Source organism: Centrocercus urophasianus, unplaced genomic scaffold (assembly GCF_019232065.1).
Source record: "Centrocercus urophasianus isolate 14NV4802_14NV808 unplaced genomic scaffold, USGS_Curo_1.0 seq_16, whole genome shotgun sequence".
Classification (NCBI taxonomy): Eukaryota; Metazoa; Chordata; class Aves; order Galliformes; family Phasianidae; genus Centrocercus; species Centrocercus urophasianus.
The window spans coordinates 2,068,140-2,087,165 of NW_024884711.1; the positions used below are offsets into that span (position 1 = coordinate 2,068,140).

The 19,026-nt window shown below is 42.8% G+C and overlaps 1 long non-coding RNA gene across 2 annotated transcripts; it reads left to right on the top strand.

The window, feature by feature from the left end:
* The first annotated feature begins 215 nt into the window (after positions 1-215).
* LOC122159668 lies at positions 216-15,528 on the top strand. 2 transcript variants are annotated; one of them, XR_006168578.1, is made up of 5 exons: positions 216-555; positions 5,171-5,314; positions 6,239-9,086; positions 10,758-10,854; positions 14,002-15,528. It is a non-coding gene; the product is annotated as an uncharacterized LOC122159668 (long non-coding RNA). The 2 variants fall into 2 exon arrangements; XR_006168577.1 differs by having other exon boundaries at positions 6,239-10,854.
* Positions 15,529-19,026: the final 3,498 nt, after the last annotated feature.

Here is a 19,026-nt window from a genome sequence, read left to right on the forward strand (position 1 = left end):
ATGTGCAAGTGAATGGCAAAGGTTTGGAACAAAGTAGAAGGATTAATTTTACCACATTGGATGGCACAAATATGCAAACGGACTGAAATTTTACCTGCAAAATACCACCTTATGCAGCTGTGAGAACATGGCAAGTTAAAAATTCACAGAGTTCAAGTTAAAAATGAGGGGTCAAGAAAGATATTTAACCTTCCTCGGACTGTACACGTGAAAAGCTTGTGTTAGACAGTTACCAGCCTTACAGGGATCTGACTCATTTTTCTGTTTAAAACATTCTGAAACTTCTGTGGAGATTGATCTGATGCCACCTATATATAATGACCTACATTTTAGAAACAGTTGGGAAGCAGACGTCTGGAAATCTGCTGTGAGTTTTAACGTTTTCCGTGCAAAGAGCGAGTGTTAACCTGCGGTTTATTTTTCCCTTAGGAAGGACAGAAATGCTTCTAGGACTTCTCAGCTGTCTAACGAGGATCATCTTGTTTGGGATATGACCACGGTGTAACTACAGGGCCGTGCTTTCTCTGTCAGATTCCTGTCTCAGAGGAGATCTGGGTAAGCACAGCTCTAAAGTCATTAATACCTGGTAACTGCATGTTGTCCATATGGCATTATCTTCTCTGTTTATTTGCATACGGGTGTCAGTGTCACCAAATCCATTGGCACCATTAGTGCCTGCTGGCTCAGTTATCACAGTGACCAACAAATTAAGTGGCAAAGAGAATGAATTCCTTTGCCAAGAGGAAGCAGTCAAAATAAAGCAGACATGATGGTTAGGATCAAGCACTCTGGAGGTTGGCTTCCCCTCTCCTCGGATTAAAAGGCTTCAGTCGGCAGGTTTGTCTTCCCAGCTCTATTCCCTGGAACTCATTCAACCATCCAAAGTGTGGACTATGTGAAGTGGCATTTGTAGAGTTCAGCAGGCAGGCTGCCAAAAGAATCTCTTCTACTCCCACTTTAACATAAATTTCTGTGAGTCGGGGAAACCAAATTAAGCATTCAAATCAAAGGGAATTGCTGGCAGAAAATATTTGGGGGGGGGGGAGGGGGAAGAAAAAAAAAGGAAATTGAAATGTCTCCTTTTGACTTTTAAATAGGAAAAATATCCCAGAGCCTCAGAGCCTCACAGGTCAGTGGAACAATAAGGAGTAAACCTTCAAAAAATAAATAATCTAGTAGGGGGAAAAAAGGAAATTTGTAAAAATAAGCAAAGCAAGTTAAAGAGTAATTAGTGAGATAAATAATACTGAATTCCAAAAACACATTTCAGATGACAGCAAAGGGACACAAGTATGTTTCCAGTGGAAGCAAACCAAAGATAACTAAGAATTGGTCCATGGGAGCATAATTGGCTTGATTGTCACAGCTATTTAAAGAAGAGCTTTGAGATTATGAAAACAGCTGTGTGATACTACTAGAAAGGCTCATTAAATTAGAACAGGCATTTCTGCACACTGCTAACGAGAGTTTCCGAGGAAAAAGTTTGATTCTCCAATTAGTTCTTGAAAACCTGTCTGCAGAGCGTTTGGAAACCGATGTATGGATGCAGCAGAGGGAAGTGGAATTCACTATCTGCACTCTTCTCCCACTGTTTCACTGAAACCTGAGTGAATCTCAGCCTCGTTGTGAAATCAGTGGTCGTTCTCATTCCTGCAAAGCTCTCGAGTGCAGTCCCTGTTACACAAACAAGCACGACTTCAGACACAACAGTTATGTCTTGAGAAATATCAAACTAGATCATCTTCCACCAGGACAAATGAAGACCAGAAAAGGTAAAACGCTAGAAATAAAGGGTGTTATCCATATCAGCAGATGCTGAGGAACAATCTGCATTGATAGCAGAAACCTTGGACATAGACAGGAGAAACCTTGAAGTGATTACTGTTGTGCAGAATTATCCACTAGTAGGCCCGTGCTATGAATCAGAACGCAGTGGATGCTTGTTCAGATGCATCTTTGCAAAAAGAAGCCTAGCACTGTGAATTTTACAGCTTCAGCTTCTCAGAAAAGCTTTGAACCGCTGCCCATAAATATTTGGTGGTTACTCTTGCAACACTTTGTATTTCCTGGCAACAGTCTTCTTAGCATGGGCTGGTGTTCTTCCAGTCTGTTCAAGTCCAGCATCAGAGGGGACTTCCACTTGATTTATTGTGGCCTCGTGGCAGAACACGCTTTTTTTGGGTGAGGTATGCATCAAGTGGTCAATGGAAGGAACAGGTGGGAAAAGGAAGAGCTGCAGCAGTGCAGAGGACACGGAGAGCCTGAGCAGCAGCTGGGGACAGACAGAAAACCAGTGATGCCAGACCTGAAGCTTTAACATCACCTGAGTAACATCCAGCAATTTTCAGTTTGCAATACTTTCTTATAACTGCAACAAATAAAAGTTTTCCCAAAGCTTCTTACCCATTAATGCACTTTTGCAGAGGAGAATTTGCACCTCACAAAAGCCAAGATGGTGTTGGTGGCAGCAAAATATTTTTTTGTATCTGATTTATTTTTTTTTTAACTGTAAAAGGAACTTTTTTAGTGAACATTGTAGTTACCAAAAATGATAGGTATTGCTTATATATTTCATCACTGCTTAAGAATAACTCAAGTGATAAAAACCCCCTCACCACGATACCTTCCAGAAGAACAAAGACTCGACCATCTTGTACTTTACCAAGTCATCTTCCCAACAGTTTGTAGTTCATTCACTCCACCAACATGACAAGAGTCAATTTCCACAAGCTAAACGCACGACCTCCTCTGTGAACATGTCAGCCCCCAGCCATCTGCAGCAGGCCTGAGCAAACAGGCGGTGCTGTGACCAGAAGGTCAATGAACTGATGCTTCCCGACCTGCACTCGTTTGGAGCTCAGGGAGCAGCAAGGACCTCCAGGCTCGAGCTTTCTGAGCTGTATCTCTAGCTGCACACCCAATAACTGTCTGAATGTCATTCAGGGCTAAGCTTCGTCTTCAGTTTTTCACGCACATTTGATATTTCCTAATTTCAATTCCACACAGTGACAGGCAGATTGAAATTCCTATGATCCCTCTTGTAGTTGCTTTGCAGGCTTCCTTTATCTGCACAAACATTTCCTGTTCTGCTTTCTCATCCTCCTCCAGTGCCTATAATGGCTTCCTATTACACTTTTTTTTTCACCATTTCTTTCACTTGAGTCCAAATTGTTTTTCACTGGTGACAGCTCTGCCTGAGATATTTCATGCTTTAGAAATACATCATGGCTTCTCACCAAGTGGAGGTTTTCTATGAGCTACAAATGTTTTAGGGAAAAAAAAAAGTGTATTTTGATGCTTAAAATTCTTGACTGCATCTGAATTTGACCAGACCTCAAGTGCATCTGGGTCATTTTATTCTTGTGGTGGCACCACTCACTTCTGCATGCACATAACGTGGTGTTCTTCTTGCACAGGAAGTCCTCTCAAAATTAAAATTAACTTTCTTTTATCACTACTTTTTCCCTAAACAACTGCTATGCTGTTGCAAGAATAGTTCTGCATGTACAAGCTGTAAATCCCACCCCTTTGTAATGTGCACATACATCTCATTTTTACAGCTGTGTAGGTTATTATCCATACATACAACACCCTTGGTGTGCTTTTGGTACCATGTAGGTACTGTCATAGTCTGGGCTTCATACTTCACTGCTATCATGGTTTGCACAGCACAGTACAGAAGGCCAGGCATAGGAATTCAGCTGGAGCAGCAAGCATAGCGTGGAGCTTACAGCCTGCCTGAGAAAGTTACAGACCACACAGCAAGAACCAGATTGTGCCAGCCTGAAAGTGAGGTCGTTACAGTCAGAGTCAAGCCAAAAAAAAAGAGAATGTTTGATGGGAAAGTCTTTGTTATAGGAAATAGGAGAGGCCATGCATCCTGAAGAAGGACTGGGGAACAAGCCCAAGTGATGTTTGTCTGCCCACATGCTTATTGCATGCACCAACAGCATGTCTTCAGTGGCTGCTGCATTCAGCCAACCCTCCTCCTTCTCTCTACTGGCCTTCATTCATATTGGTCATTTTACAACCTTTGCTTTGCATTATCTTGCTCTGTAGCCATCAGATTTATGGGTATTCTCCAGCTGCAATCACTGGCCCTGTCCTCCTTGCCAGCTCTCCCAGTCTTCATTTTTTTCTGTGCCTTCCATCTCACATATCATAATGACGTATAGTTAATCTGCAGCACGTTTGGCTGCCAATCACCTAAACTTTGCTTATACTACTGCAAAATGGATTCTTCCAGTAACACTAAGAGGTGTATTGGGCTCTCTTTTGTGCTCTTCACTACAGAAATGTAGAAGCCTGGTCCTTTTTAGCCTCTCAGAAGGCCCTTCTTGAATTATTAGTTTGCAGCATGTATCTGCATCCCTCTCTGTGATGATGAGGGACTCCATCCTACACATGCAAACACCTCTGCTGGCAGCTCTCAGTTCTTAAGTAAGAGAGTTCTCCAGAATGCTTATCACTAATTCCTATCCCTTCCCGTCATAACTGTCATTGTTGTGTATGGCTACCAAATGAAGGGCAACATTTTCTCCATCCTTTTGCTGAAACAAGGGCCAGTTGTATCCCAGATGAGAGAGCAGAGGGACCACGGCCCCCCTGTTGCCCCTTTGTAGCATTCTATGTGTCACTGGGAGGAGCCCGTTGTAAACGTGGCTCTGTCCAGCTCAGAACTGCATGTCTGGAAGGTACCCACAGCTTTTCTCTTTGGAGGAATGATTGGATATAATACAGTTAAAGTCGGGGATGCGGGTGGTAATTTTGCAGACAATATGTCACTGCTTCTGCTGAAGGAAGGCTGAAGTAAACAATATGCATTTTGCAACGTTTTTTTTTTTCAAAGCAAGCAGTGAACTGCTTTTTTTTCTTTTTCTTTCTTTCTATTTCTTTGCCAGATGAATTTCTGTAGCAAATGCATGTCCTTCCTACTCATTCCCCTCAACTCATCTGAGTTTCATTTCTGTTGTGACCGTTACATCACTGTCTCTTGGCCAGTATCCCTGGAGTGCTTGGGAAGGCTATTCAGTCATTAATGGGGCTGAACCCCATCCCATGGAAAGCAGCAAAGAGAAAAATCACTGCTCTGGGTGAGAGCAGCTACTGCACGTGCAGTCTCTAGGCTGCAGGGAAATGTATTCTGACATGTTCCCATTTGCCTTTGCAGTTCAAGAGACACACAGCTGCACGGTGGACTGGGTAATGCATCTGAGCAGCCTCCTGGTCAGTCTAAAAGCTACAGTATTCCTCTCTTCCCACTGAGAAATAAAGAACTGCAGAGATGAACTCTACCATCCAAGAAGCAGGTTGGGTAAGATGGAAGTTGTGTCAGATGGCTTCAAGGGTGCCCAAGCATTAAGTACTACCTGACTGCTGATATTCTTGATAATTCTCTCAGATGTAATCTCAGTTTAGCAACTGATAGAAGGAGGGGAAAGTCGTGATTTCCTAAAAGGGCCGTACCATCTGTCAGCGCTACTCATCTTTTTTTCAAACTTATTTTGAGTTATTTTTTTCTCTCCTTCTGACATTCACCATCCCCAGGCTGGGCGATAGCCTGGTGAGTGTGCTGTTCAGTACCCATTATGAGATACATGGAACTGTTTATTTTAAAATCTGAGATGGCTCAGAAAATGAAATGCCACTGACACAAACACTGACAACCAGCTTTCTGTGAGGGGATGTGAAGCAAGGCAGATAACCATTATGGTCCTTTATGGTATTGGAAATAACTATTATGGTCCTTCCAGGTATTTCTGCAGGGAGAGCAGATAGTTTTCATCTTCAGAGTGACCCCACTGATCCCAGAGAGCTTCTGTGGAAAGGCAGCAATATCTTGAGTTCATTTGTGTCAAAAGCTGCTGATAAACCTCGCAGACTTTTACCAGAGATAAGAGGATCATATTGCAGAATGGCCTTAAACCATGCGAAGATTTGGATTCTTATGAAAGGGGGGCATTACTAACACTGGATTTTTCATATTTTTTCTGACTGCAAAAATGAAGTGATTGTACAATGCAGTAAGTATGATTCTTCTGTATTTCAATGGATTCTGTTATTGAGTTACATCTGGATTCAGCATGAGGGAAGAAATTAGGTGCTTTTTTAATCCTATGCCTCTTTTATTAATCTTACTTATGCATATTGGTTTTTTTTTCATTCTTCTTTTTATTTTCCCTTTGCTGCCAATGGGGCTTTGCTTTACAGTTTTAATTTTTGGACTTTCCCCCTGCAGTCTCGATCTTCAACAGAGCACTAACGTTCAGAACATGAAAATGACAACAGAGGCACATCCTCATACAACTGGCACGCTAAACCCACCCAAACAAAGCAGAGCAGGGTACAGAATCAAGACTGCCATAAGAGACATGGCAAACTCTTGAAGAAAAGAACAAAGAAGTTTGGCAAACAGCAAGAAACCAAACAAACACATTCAAAGGCAGCCCACAGAGGAAGCGAATGCACCGAGTATGATGAGAAAGGAAAAGTCAGATTAGGGCCATCTCCACTCATGGGAACACATGAAGAGAATCAGCAACTGCAAGCTGCACACTTTGCTCCAGAAAGAAAGGCTGGATTTTCACAAGTACTTTTGAGGACAGAATTTTCTGCTCCCACTAGGAAGAAGTGCTCCCACTTTTTAAAGCTCAGCCTTACCAGAAAGTTGAGGTGAATGCTGGAATGTGGTTTAACGTTGTACCCTCTGAGGAAATGTTTATCCCCACTAATTGGGGGTAATTAGAAAGAAAGATGGCGTTACCTGTGGAACTTAAAAACTTCTCTTTGGCATTGTACAGTGTGTTGGCAGCAATAACGCAGAAGGGAATTGGTGTTGGTGGTTCAGGGGGTGGGAAGGCTGGAGCAGGAAACATCAGGAACAGTTAAAACAGTGCATAGCAGTCTATGCAAAGCATAATTCCCAATGCACATATATCTGCAGCAACACATACCTGTATACATACATGTGCATGCATGTGCACACCTCAGCCATGCAGACACCGAGGCAAGAGGCAGGAAGATCAGAGAAGGAAACACTTTAAAGCTGCTGCTCCATGTACATATATACAGACCTTTGCCCCCAGCCCACTCATGCAGTCCTTTGTGTCCATTTTGCTTCTCTTCAAAAATCTGATGACGCATCCTGGCATATGGGAAAAAGCTCGTGGTTTGCTAAAGCTCTTAGGGGGTTGGTCTGCTTTTTTAATCTATTGGTAAATGAGTTTGGAGGCCAGAATAAGAAATGCTTTTTTGTATTTTGCCAACTGAAATAAAAAAAAAATAGCTAGAAGGAGCTCGCTCACAAATTTACCACGAATTATCTGTATGTTGCTGTGCTATGCTAGCAAGTACAGCCCAGCACCTATTGCTAAGACTTGCAGACAGAATCATGGAATCTCAGAAAGGCTGAGGTGGGCAGGGACTTCTGGGTCCATCTGGTCCAATTCCTGCCCAAGCAGGGCCATGCACAGCAGGGCACCCAGGCCCACATCCAGGCAGCTTTTGGAGATCTTCAAGGAGACTCCATAGCCTCCGGGGAGGCTGTGCAAACACTCCAGCACCTGTGCATTGTAGAAGTGTTTGCTGAGGTCCAGAGGAAACCTCAGTTTGTGTCCACTGCCTCTTGTCGTGGCTCTGGGCACCACTGGAAAGAGCCTGGCCCCATCCTTTCGGCACCCTCCCTTCAGCTATACATAGATGTGCATGAGATCCCCTTGGGCTGCTTCTTCTCCAGGCTGAACAGGCGCAGATATCTCAGCCTGTCCTGATGCTCCAGCCTCTTCATCACCTTAGTGGCCCTACATTGGACTCTTTCCAGTACGTCTGTATCTTTCTCATACTGGGGGGCCCAGAAATGGACCCAGCACTCCGGATGTGACCTCACCAGCACTAAGGCAGCAGTGACGTATTCTGAGCTCGAGAAAGTCTCTCAGATTTCTCTCCTCTACAGGGAACAACCACAGTTTTAAAGGATTTGTCGTAAAAATAATGAATAATGAGATACATACTTTGTTCCATTTTCCAGAAAGAAGATATTTCGAATAGGTGATTGACAAAGCCTACCATTTCACATCGCTTTCTTCTATGATTTTCACAGCCAGAGTAGCAGTGGGAAAGTGACTCAGCTCACCAGTGTAGCAAAAAGCTGAATGTCAAGTGGTGAGAAAAAATAAATAAATCAGTGGCTGTACTATTACCAAGAGAATCAGAGGCTTGCTCTTCCTGAAGAAAAGCTGTCTGCAGCCAGCTCTTACAGCAACTGAACCAGGGCAACTGCCAACACAGGCGAAGCAAAGCAAAATGAAGTTCAAGACCTATTGCCAAGGGGTGGAAAGGTTTAAGAACAACAAACGCCTCATCTTGACAAGGCAAAATCTGCAAAGACTAGAACAGAAAGGGCCAATTACTGCCTTATGTAGTTCTAATCTGAAATTATAGGATAGATTTCTAATGAGGGGGAACGGTGCTGGAGGCAGCTGTGCTGGATGGAGGGGTACATTGCTGTAACTACAGATCCTTATGCACTGGTGACAGAAGTTCCAAAACTTCGAGAGGAAACACCTTTGTAATATTTGTTTTTGCAGAACCAAATAACACCCTCAATTTGCAGTGGGATGGAAACATTCCAGTGTGTGAATGCTCAAAGCAGATTGCGGCATTACCTGGTGTGTGGAAGGAGCTGGACTAAAGTAGGCAGAGGTGAGCCAACGGGCAGGAACCCTAACTCAGAGCAGGGCTACAGGAGTGGTGGTTGGCCAGGGCAAACGGAGCAGTGGCAACGGGGGGAAAAAACAGGTAAAGAAAGAGACAAAGTCTCAGGCAGGACATCTGATACAGCACAGTCAAAACAAACTCCTTTCTTCCTTTCAAGAATATTGCTGGCAGCGAGGGCACTGAACATTTCATACGCTTAATTATGACACAGTGTGTGTTACTGGAAGGACCAAGAGAATGATTGGTGATGTAACAGGCTTTTTTTTGTCTTTTTTTTTCCTTTGTGAGCTATACAGTCAGAAATGATGGTTTACAACATGTGGTCTGCAGACTCCTAGAGATCCAGAGGACTTCCAAGGGCTTCAGAAGAGGTAGCCGTGGAACAAACAAGTATCTTGTCCTTATCCAAGGGTCTGCATCTCCCCTGCAAAGCTTATAGGGGTCTATAAGTGGAGAAGGCTTGAAAAAACACAGCTTGTACACTATTGGTATTACATGAAAGGAAAGGGATGGTGCTTTTCCAATTAACACTTCCATGGACTATGACTCAGCTCCTAGTGACATGCTACATAACTATTTTTTCAGAGTAATTTTGCTGTTGCCAGTATTCAGATCAAGAAGTGGCCATGGAATGAGCAACAACTGCATGATTTGTATTCTCCTCATAGTTTAATGTGGCATCAGACCTTACTGTCTGTTCTTTTATTTGTTCCCCAAGGCACTTTTCAATTGACAACATTACAATCTATGAGTACTTCACAGACATCAATAATTGCTTGTAAATCTCTGAGGTTTTTTTTGCATATACTGAAAACACAGCCCCCATTGCCTTCAGTTATAGCTCTGAGCACCTGGCTCTGTTTCAAGTCAGGAATCGTGTTGATGCCCAAGGATATGAGGAGCGCCCAGGTACCATCACACAAATTCTGTCTTATGAGCAAGGAGTTCTGGAGCAGCAGGACTGAGTCCAAGGTAGCATTCACACTCCAGGAGCAGTTTATTTGCACCGCTGCTCCGCTGCTCCACCTTCTCCTCACCCTCAGTTGTAAGTCCAGTACTTTGTATTTAGCCAGCCCTCACCTCTGCTCCTTAAACTTCCCACACATTCCTAATCTTGCACAGCAAATCCTTGGCCCTAGAAAATCCAAGATAAGTGCACTGCAGACATCAGATGCAAACACAGACACAGCTTGTTGCCTGAACCATTGCTGTTATCCTCTCCCTGGATCAGCATCACTGCCTGTGGCCTCTTTCCCTTCCTCCTGTGCCACCTCAGAGGGGTTCAGCCCCAGGCCCTGAAGAGTTGAGATCTAAGTGTGAAGCACAGCCTGCCACAGAGCATCGTAACAACCATACCAAAAAATAAAAGAATCTTGCACTTGGACTAGATGCGCTCGAGGCAGCAAATCGCCAAGGAGGTTAACAGCTAACATTTTAAAGGTTTCTGCTGAACATGTGTGAGCTGCAAGCTTTGAAAGGCCTGTCTGAGCTAACCCTGGCTGAATTTGCTCAAGGATCATAAAAGATGGTGCTCTTTCAGAAAGCTCACTTCCTCCTCCACACCTCCTCATACCAAATACTCATTCCAGAAACCTTTGACCTGAGTGAAATGCATTTCACTTTTTTGCTGTATCTGAAAAGCATCATCACCTATACATGCGTGTGTTTGTGATGTGGCAAGTGCAGCTATCACCTCTGAACAGCCCAGTTCCAGAAGCTGAACTCTGAAATAGCTACAACTGGCTGGAAACAGGAGTTTATGATGAGATGTGTAGACAACTTTAATAGCAGTTGGAGCTAACAGCCTCACCTGCAATCACTGATCAGATTTGGAGAAATCTATACAAAAATAATAATAATAATAATAATAATGCTGTGGTGAAGCCTACACGCCTTTGTTTTATTCTTCCCATTGGAAGTGTGGCAGATACAGCCAGACAGCACTGTAACCTGGGAACCAGGTATTTTGGAGAGAAATTACGGCCACACCAGCACCTAGCTTTCATCCGGATTTTTTCATTTTTTGTCTTTGATCTCTTCAGCTGGCCAATTACAAAGCCTGAATCAGCAGCTTGCCCAACTAGGGCAACGGCTCCATCTGTAGCTGTGACCCTCGGAAAGACCTCCCAGTGTGCTCAGGTTAGTAAGAAGCGAGCCCCTCACAAGCCTTGTTCATTTAGCTAACCATATAAATGTGTGCTGTGTTCTACTATACTGCTCTTTCTGCATTTCCTATTTTAAGATGAATTAAGGGGGGGGAGGGAAGTCTATAAACCTTGACAATCACATTTTGCAAAGGAAGCAAATGCACTCCTCCCTAGACTCAAAATGAATGGCCTTTTAAGGTGACTGCTGAATTAAATTCCTGAATGATGAAATCAACGTGCACGAAAAACTTCTTATTTCCGAAAAAGAAAAAAACTGCAGGGAAAAAAAGAAAGAAAAGGAAAAAAAGAGCTCAGTAGTGTGATTGCTGGCTCGGGAGCTGAATAGGAGCTGTTTACAGTGACTCAATAAAGATACTTTACTCAGCTTTGGTAGTAATGCAGCTTCACAAGCTGAAGGGAAATGGGGATATACATATTCTGAGCCCGCTAAGCTTCTCTAATGTAAGACATGTGCATTTAGCTGAAGTCCTGAAATACCTCACTAAGAGGAAGGATGATGGAAACCCCAAGCACATCTTTCTGTTTATCACGCGTTACATATTTCTGACGTACCTTACACAGTAGTGTATGCAGCTGACATCAGTCTTTAGATACAGAACATGCCTGTAAGGTATGCAGCTAAACTCCAATTCTGTGAAGACCTAAAATACCCTTAAGACAGTAAAAATAATCTCATTAGAGGTATGGAGCATGTCTGGACATTCTCAGAACAGAGGCGCTGCTACAGCACAGCCTATTGCTCTCAGAGCAGGCAGTCACAGCATATGAAGCCATCATGAAACACAGAAATGTAACAGTCTGCCAGCTATCTTGAAAAAAAGAACCAAAGGGAATTCCATGGAAGCTGTAAATTCCCTATAGCTCAGGAAGACACTAATGATTAGGTTGATTAACAATGCCTAAGCATTTTTCTATCATTTTCCATGGGATGTTGCAGACAGACAGGAGCACAATAGACATGAAATCTAGTTCCAATTTCTTCTTCTCCTCGTGATTCTTGCTCCAGTGTGACTCCAAAACCTGGGTTTCCACCCGACTTTTCTCCATTGTATTTTTCTGTTATTCCAAATGATATCTGTTGGAATATCCCTTGTGGCTGGGTTGTTGATAACGATAGTATGAGCTTCAAGGCAAGAAAGGTACTGTTAGGTGTTGATATTTTTTCATTACTACATCAACCAGACTTGCTTTAAGTAAGGTTAGACCACACAGTGATAAAATACTGATGTCTTATCTGAATTGTTCTTGGTGCAGCTACAGGCAGCCTGCTGTACCAGAGATAACTGAATGTTAAAGGAGGGTGGCTATTTTTGACAGCTTGCATCTGCAGGAAGAAAGAGGATGTGATACTTCTGTAGGACTTCAGAATCCCGTGGCTTTCCTTTTTTAAGCTCAATTCCTCCTCATATCAGATAATTACAGGTAGTAAATGAATTACTTGGACAGTTTGAATGGGTAATGAAGGGGGAGCTGAGTGATGGCTTGAAGACCTTCTGCACTTTAAGTCACTTCAGTGGGCTAGAAGGATTCCAAGGCCAGGTACCAGGACAGGCAGGGGAATGCTGCAGACAAAGCTGCTTTCCATGAGATGGTCTGGGACTAACTCTGAACTGGTGGCTCTGCAAGGGATGTGACAGCATCACACTACTTTAACTTCTTCTACCTTCTTTGGTTTTTATCTACTAGAAGCGAAAATTCTGAGGTTTGGATCCTACGTACATTTTGTCCATAGCAACCACAACACTTCCTTCAGATTTGCTAAAAAGCACATTTTTAATTTAGAACAAGAAAGATGGATCTTCCTGCAGATACTTGTGAGCTTAACTGAGATTTAGAAGTCAGCACTTCCATCACATAGGGTCTCTCTGATGGCTCTCCCCATCTTAGAGCCTCCAAACTCTGGCTTAGCAACCCACAGCTTTTGCAAGCAACCTCTGGGAAAGCACTGAGGGAAAATTGTCGAGTGATGACTCACTCTATCGCAGTTTGGTTGCTTTATCGTTTTCTAATGCTCCTGATGGGAAGATATTTTCTATTGTGAGAGGCTTGTTTTCCTGCTCCAGTGGAACAATGATCTGCAAGGATTTCCTGAGGAGTGACTTCTCCTCATAGGGTGTGAGATCTGTTGTCCTTTAGCTCCTGGAAGGCCAAGCTAATTAACCATCACCTACTTTACTTACTACCTTCCTGTTCCCTTTTGCCTTTTCAACACCCACTTGGGAGCAGAGGGTTTGTCACAGGACATGCACACTGGGAAATAGGGTGTGACAAACCATCATAAATCAGCAGTGGAGGAGGAAATGTGTAGGATCAAGCTAGAGCACCCAGGGGCCACGTACAGATGAGAGTGCTGGGCCTTGCCCACAGCCTGGAGTAATGCTAGGGGTTCAGTTGGGCATCCCTGGCCTCCAGCGTGAGCTCCAGCTGTGGGAATGGCCTCCGTTTGTGACAAGGATAACAATCGAGTTCTTTTGTCTCCAGCAAGAAATAACTCTTGGGGCTTCTTAAGAAAGCAAAGGCACAACACGAGTCAAGGTTTATCAGCTTGGGCAAAAGGCCCAAAACCACTGCATTCTTCTCTTATTTACAGTCTTCGGCGAAGGCTTCTCTCCCCTGATGACTGCAGATTTTAATATTTCCTTACAAGCACAGCTGGCTGTTTTGGGCTGCTTGTAGGCATAGCCACACCTGTTAGGCCAGATGCTCATCAAGATATAAAGGCACGTTCTGGGGAAAGCCATCAGATCGTCTGCTCAGTGACTGACTGCACGGCCAAAAGAGATCGTTACGATCATCCGAGCTAAAGCTCATGCAGGAGTTTCAGAAATGGCTTCTCACGTGAAGCCACTGACTCCTGGCTGGTTGAGAGAAAGTCTTTGAAGACGGTGCTAAGCCTACAGGAAAGCTTCAGGTCTGATGGTACGGGTAATACATGCATGTGCCTTTAGGATGGGGGCCTAGCAGATCTGTCAGTCACATCACATAGCTCGCTATTGTCCCTTTCCCAGCTCCCAGGAGGCCGGGAGAAGCAGCTGTACTGCAGGGATGCCAGCCCTCAGCAAAATACTGCAATTGTTTTATGAGTTTAATGCTCTTTATTTCCTCATTTATTTACCAGGGGCATGTGTGGAGCTCTGTGGAAGTCCGTTTGCTGAGGAAGAAAGCCTTAAAAACATTCCTCCAATTTTTTTTTTTTTTTTTTTTGATGTGTGGTTTTGTATTAAATAAAAGTGCTCGGTCGTAGAAAATTAAAATTTCATTTAAAAAATGAAAATGAGGAGGAAGGACCTGGACAGGAAAACTCCAAAACAGTGAAATACCTCTTCAGCTCACACTGGGAAAAGATAAAACAGAAGCCAGGTTGGCCCGTTCCCATCTTCATTTCCTAATTGATTGCATCAGGCATCAAAGGTGGGCAAAGGTGGGCAGCTCACCGCCCCGGGGTCACACAGCCTCTGCCCCAGTGGCTGCCGTGCTGAAGGGCAAATGGCTTCTTTGGGGCACTGCATCTCAGTGACTCTCATCTGAGCTCCATGCAAAAGTGCCAGCTTGGTATTTGCTAGCTCAGGTGCTGCTATCACCTGCATGTTTACAGAACGATATGGGTAATGGCCGGGACTCTGCAGCGAGCACTGCCAGCCTCTGTACCAAGGGGAATTCATTGCAGGATTGGGGCCTGCTATGAAGCAGATAAAAGGGATCTAGAAAAGCCACGGAGCCCAGACAGCATTAGATAAATGGTGGTGAGAAAGCCTGCTTTCATAGCACTAATGTAGCTGTGTTTCCTGAAAAAAAAAAAAAGAATAAGAAATTCCCCAGTGTAGGCATACTTATTGTTTGCCAAAAAGCATTCTGAATTCCTCAATAATCAGCCAGGAAGCGGTAAAATCTGTCAGACAAATGACCAATATGTTATTTTTTCCAATATCAAATACATATTTTAGGTCATTACTATTAGAGACAAACATTTTGTGGCCAAGGCAACTTCTTTTGTCAGCCATGCTAAATTTGTAAGTCATACACAGTGAATGGAACTTCTGTACACACACACACATTTTAAGACCTCTTTCAGTCCAGACCAGTCCTTTGCCTTGTGGATTCATTAGCTACTTGCACTCACTGTTCCTTCAGAAAACTGCACAAGCAGAAATTATGTGTTTTCCCATTCAAGTAATCAGAAAAGTGGAATTAATTATAACAGCTATAACATTCGTGCTGCCTGTAGACACCTGGATTTTCCATCACCCACTCACACAAAACATGTAAGATAATTCCTGCTTTTATTTAGTCGTTCTGAGTGATTACTTTCATTTAATTTCCTCTGTGACAGAAGGCAAAGTGCTGACTTTGTATCAGAATAGGTCTACTAGCTTTGGATGGCTGTCCTGAGGGCCTCCTGTGAAGTTTTCCTGTTCCCTCCATTGGAGAGGATCTTTCTTTTCTCTGATGGGTGTAAATTACTAGTAGGACTCGCCTGGCATTGCTGTTGGACTTGAGTCAGCAGAGCAACACTGATTCTTTCCACTTCTTTGCTAGTAGGTAAAGGGAAAGGAGGATGCTAGCTTAACAACCTCTCCCCATTGTGCCCCAGAGGTTGGGCATCTTGCCATACATAGATGTTATCAAAAATTGAATCATTTTATAAATAAACTGTGAATTAACAGCTGTCTGGATAACTGTATGCTTTGGTCCAAGACTGATGTATTCCATTCTTTGAGAATGTTCTCTAAATAAATTGAATGTTTTCATTTTGTACTTTGTTATGATTTATCACACTGTGGTTTATTTTAAGTCTTTGAATGCTCTCTCTTCCATTTGCTGAACTCCAGATACGGAATTAAAACACCCTTGGCTGCACAGCCTGCCCTCCATGTTTTGAAGGAGAAGCCACGTCGCTATCACAATGGATTAAGACATCCTACATTAAAAACCTGTGTCATTTTTGCAACCGTGTGCATTTATGCAACAAGACATCAGTAGCTAATGGGTCCATCTAAGACATTAAGTTGAATGGACACTTTTTTCATAGCTGTGGTAATCATGAATACTCTGAAAAAGGCTTCTTTGCCAATTGTATCCCAGGAAAATCAAATAGTGTTCTCTTGCAAAAAATAAATAAACAAATAAAAGAGCTTGGCAGAACTGCAGCCATCTTATTCCATTACATACCATTAGGAAAAACAGTGGCTTGTTTATTCACTGGAAGTTAAATATATGTACAGGAGATCTTTTGAAAGTCCCTAAATGCTGCTTTAGCCTGCCGTGTGTCAAAGGCATGGCCTCCAGCAAAATGCTCATCTACAAGGTTACTTCTCCATGGATCTGCTGTGGACAGTCCATAGCTCTAATAGGCAAATAATCAAAGAAATGCAACGAACGTGAATTCTTTCCAACAGAATTTCCACAGCCACCTTTCCTTTCTGAGCTCAGACACAGCAGAGCTGTGGCGATGTCCATCCATCTGAAAGGAAAGAGTTTGTTTTGGTCAGCATCCCCCCAGAAGTCAGGATAAAACTCTCAAACCTTTTGCAGAACTCTGGTTTTCCAGGAAAGAATATTAATGGTGTAGACGTATATTCACAATAAACACCTTCTGCTGTTACCAAACACATCAGCTTGCATTTGGTCTTCAGCTATGCCTTAAACCATTTATTTACTGTCTAGTCATGATTCATGTAACTATATATTGCTGCCAAGCAAATTCCATTGCCATGGGGATATTTGCAGACATTTTTAATAGTTGAGATAAATAAAATAAACTCCAAAACCACCAAGAAATAAAGTGATGTAAAATGGGAGATAACTGTCTTGCAAGCTAGAATTAAATACACTGAATTTTTGGTCCTCATTGCCAACACAGCACTAACTACCTGAGCTGCATACACTGCAAGTAGAACAATATTGCAATTCTTTCTGCAGTGAAAGTAGTCAAAGCTCTCGTTAAAGAACGTGGAGAATATTTGCTGCCTACACAACTGAACCCACTTGCAGTAACGTTCAATTTCTCAGCTAGGTATTTCAAGGAAATAAAGAAGACGCTGCCATGAGTCTGTAAGGAAGTGTGACATCCAAGAGATGATTTCTATTGCAGTGTCTTGGATGAAAACAAGTAATATCCGAACACGAGCATGGGCATCCTCAGTATACTAACGCTAATGCACACAAAGCATGGGTTAATGCAGCTAGGAATTCCAGGTTGGTAAAGAAGAGCAGTTTTGTTTAGCATACTGCAGAACAGCGGTGTTGCCACACACCCAGTAGAGCACAAGACTAACTATCAAAAAAGGCGATCAGTTCATCACAGTGCGTGCTTCATATACACTCAGCCACAGCTTTGACAGATCACTGGGCACTGCATTAGACAGTTTGGGGGAAAAAAAGGAAAGAAAAGAAGAACTGATAGCAAGGAGCTTAGGAGCATTCGGGGTAGAAAGAGACCGTGCTGCCAGATAGTCTGAGAAAGGCATTTAATGACCCCGTGATCCAGAAGTGGAAGAAAATATCTGCTACTTAAAACATATCTGTGATGTGATGCTAATAACCCCAACCCTATTTTTTCTACACAAAGCCAGATGATGCCTTTTACTTTATAAAATACACACTGAAGAAACCAAGTCTGAAGCCTGCCTGCATAAAGCACAGTATCACTTCAAAAGCTCTCTGACACTCTAACTTTGTTATTACAACAATACAATAACTTTTCTTGCCTGGAATACCAAGGGTATGTCCTAGGTTATGCTAATGGATCTACTCTGAAATAAGCTCTTGAAATATTCTTGGCTTATGTAGTGGATTCATCATCAAAAAGACCATTATCTTCCATTATGAATCCCAAACGTCCAAATAACTGATTCTTTAAGAACTATTTTCTGTTTCAACTATTGCTTTGTCATCAGAGCAGAATCACTGAGCGCCATTCTCCTTATGTCAAAGAGAAGTTTGGCATGATGCAATTCAGTTCATAAATATGCAAAAGTAATCTGAATTAAGTTTTAGTGTTTTCTTTGATTTAAATTTCAGTTTTTAATTTTTCTGCATTATGTGCTCATAATTTAAGTGATTGACCTGTAATGTTTTGAATAATCACATACTTCACATTCATATTTTAGCTGTCGGCTGTTTTCTTAGAAAACAGTTTTGAAAGATGTTCTCTGATAACAGATTTGACTGCGGGATGTCAATATTCTGCAATCCTGAAAACCAATTACAAAGTATCTACTGCCATCAGTCCCAGCAGACTGATGGGACACGTCAGTCCCATGTGTAAAAACAGCAATTCTTAACATGGCTTTGAAAAATAGTTTTTACTTTTAACTTGTTGCTAAGTGTTTCACATCACTCTTTACAGAAAGGGAGAAGTGAGCAGCTATACTGGATAAACTGAAGCTACATACATAGGTGTGTCCAGCTTAGAATGCTGGTAGATAAACTATCAGCAAAGCTCCAAAGACAGGTACAAATAAGCCATCCTCTGGCAACGGCAGGAGACAAAGCCAAGCAGTGAACTGTACAGACTGCATTCACTGATTCTAGCCCGAAGGCTTCAAAACCTGTTTTTAGGTTGGAACCTAAAGATCAAAAGTTCATTGAGTGGCTGAAATTGTAAAGTGCAACTGAATATCTGAAAAGTGACTTTCGGGGAGCGCAGGCTAGATGTTTGGATGTCAAGGCATCAACACTTTTGTTTGTACAAGGCAGGTGTTCAGCAAACACGAAGGATGGTCTGACTACGTGGAGCGAGTTCCTTGTGTAACTGTGGTAAATCACACAGGTGTGGAGGTTCAAGTCCTGCCCTCTGCGGAGTGCTGCACTCCCAATGGTTGTGATAAGCAATTCACATTGCTTATTTAGTTCATTCGAGTGCCAGGTGCAGCCCCAGAGGGTGGAACTGGGAGGGAAGGCACGTGTAGGTAAGAAGAACAAGTGCAGATCTAGAGAGGACCCCATATTGGAGCTAGCCCAGTAATCACAAGAGAAGCCAGAGCCTCACTTTCCCAGGTACATGAGAAGGAACAAATCGGCAAAGCGATTAAAATGCCAGCAAATGGTACCACACTGCTTTGGTTCTTCAACTCGGATGTGAGCTGCACCTCAGTCCTTGAGTTGGCATACCATTACCTCAAGTCTAACTTGTTGCTCTGCT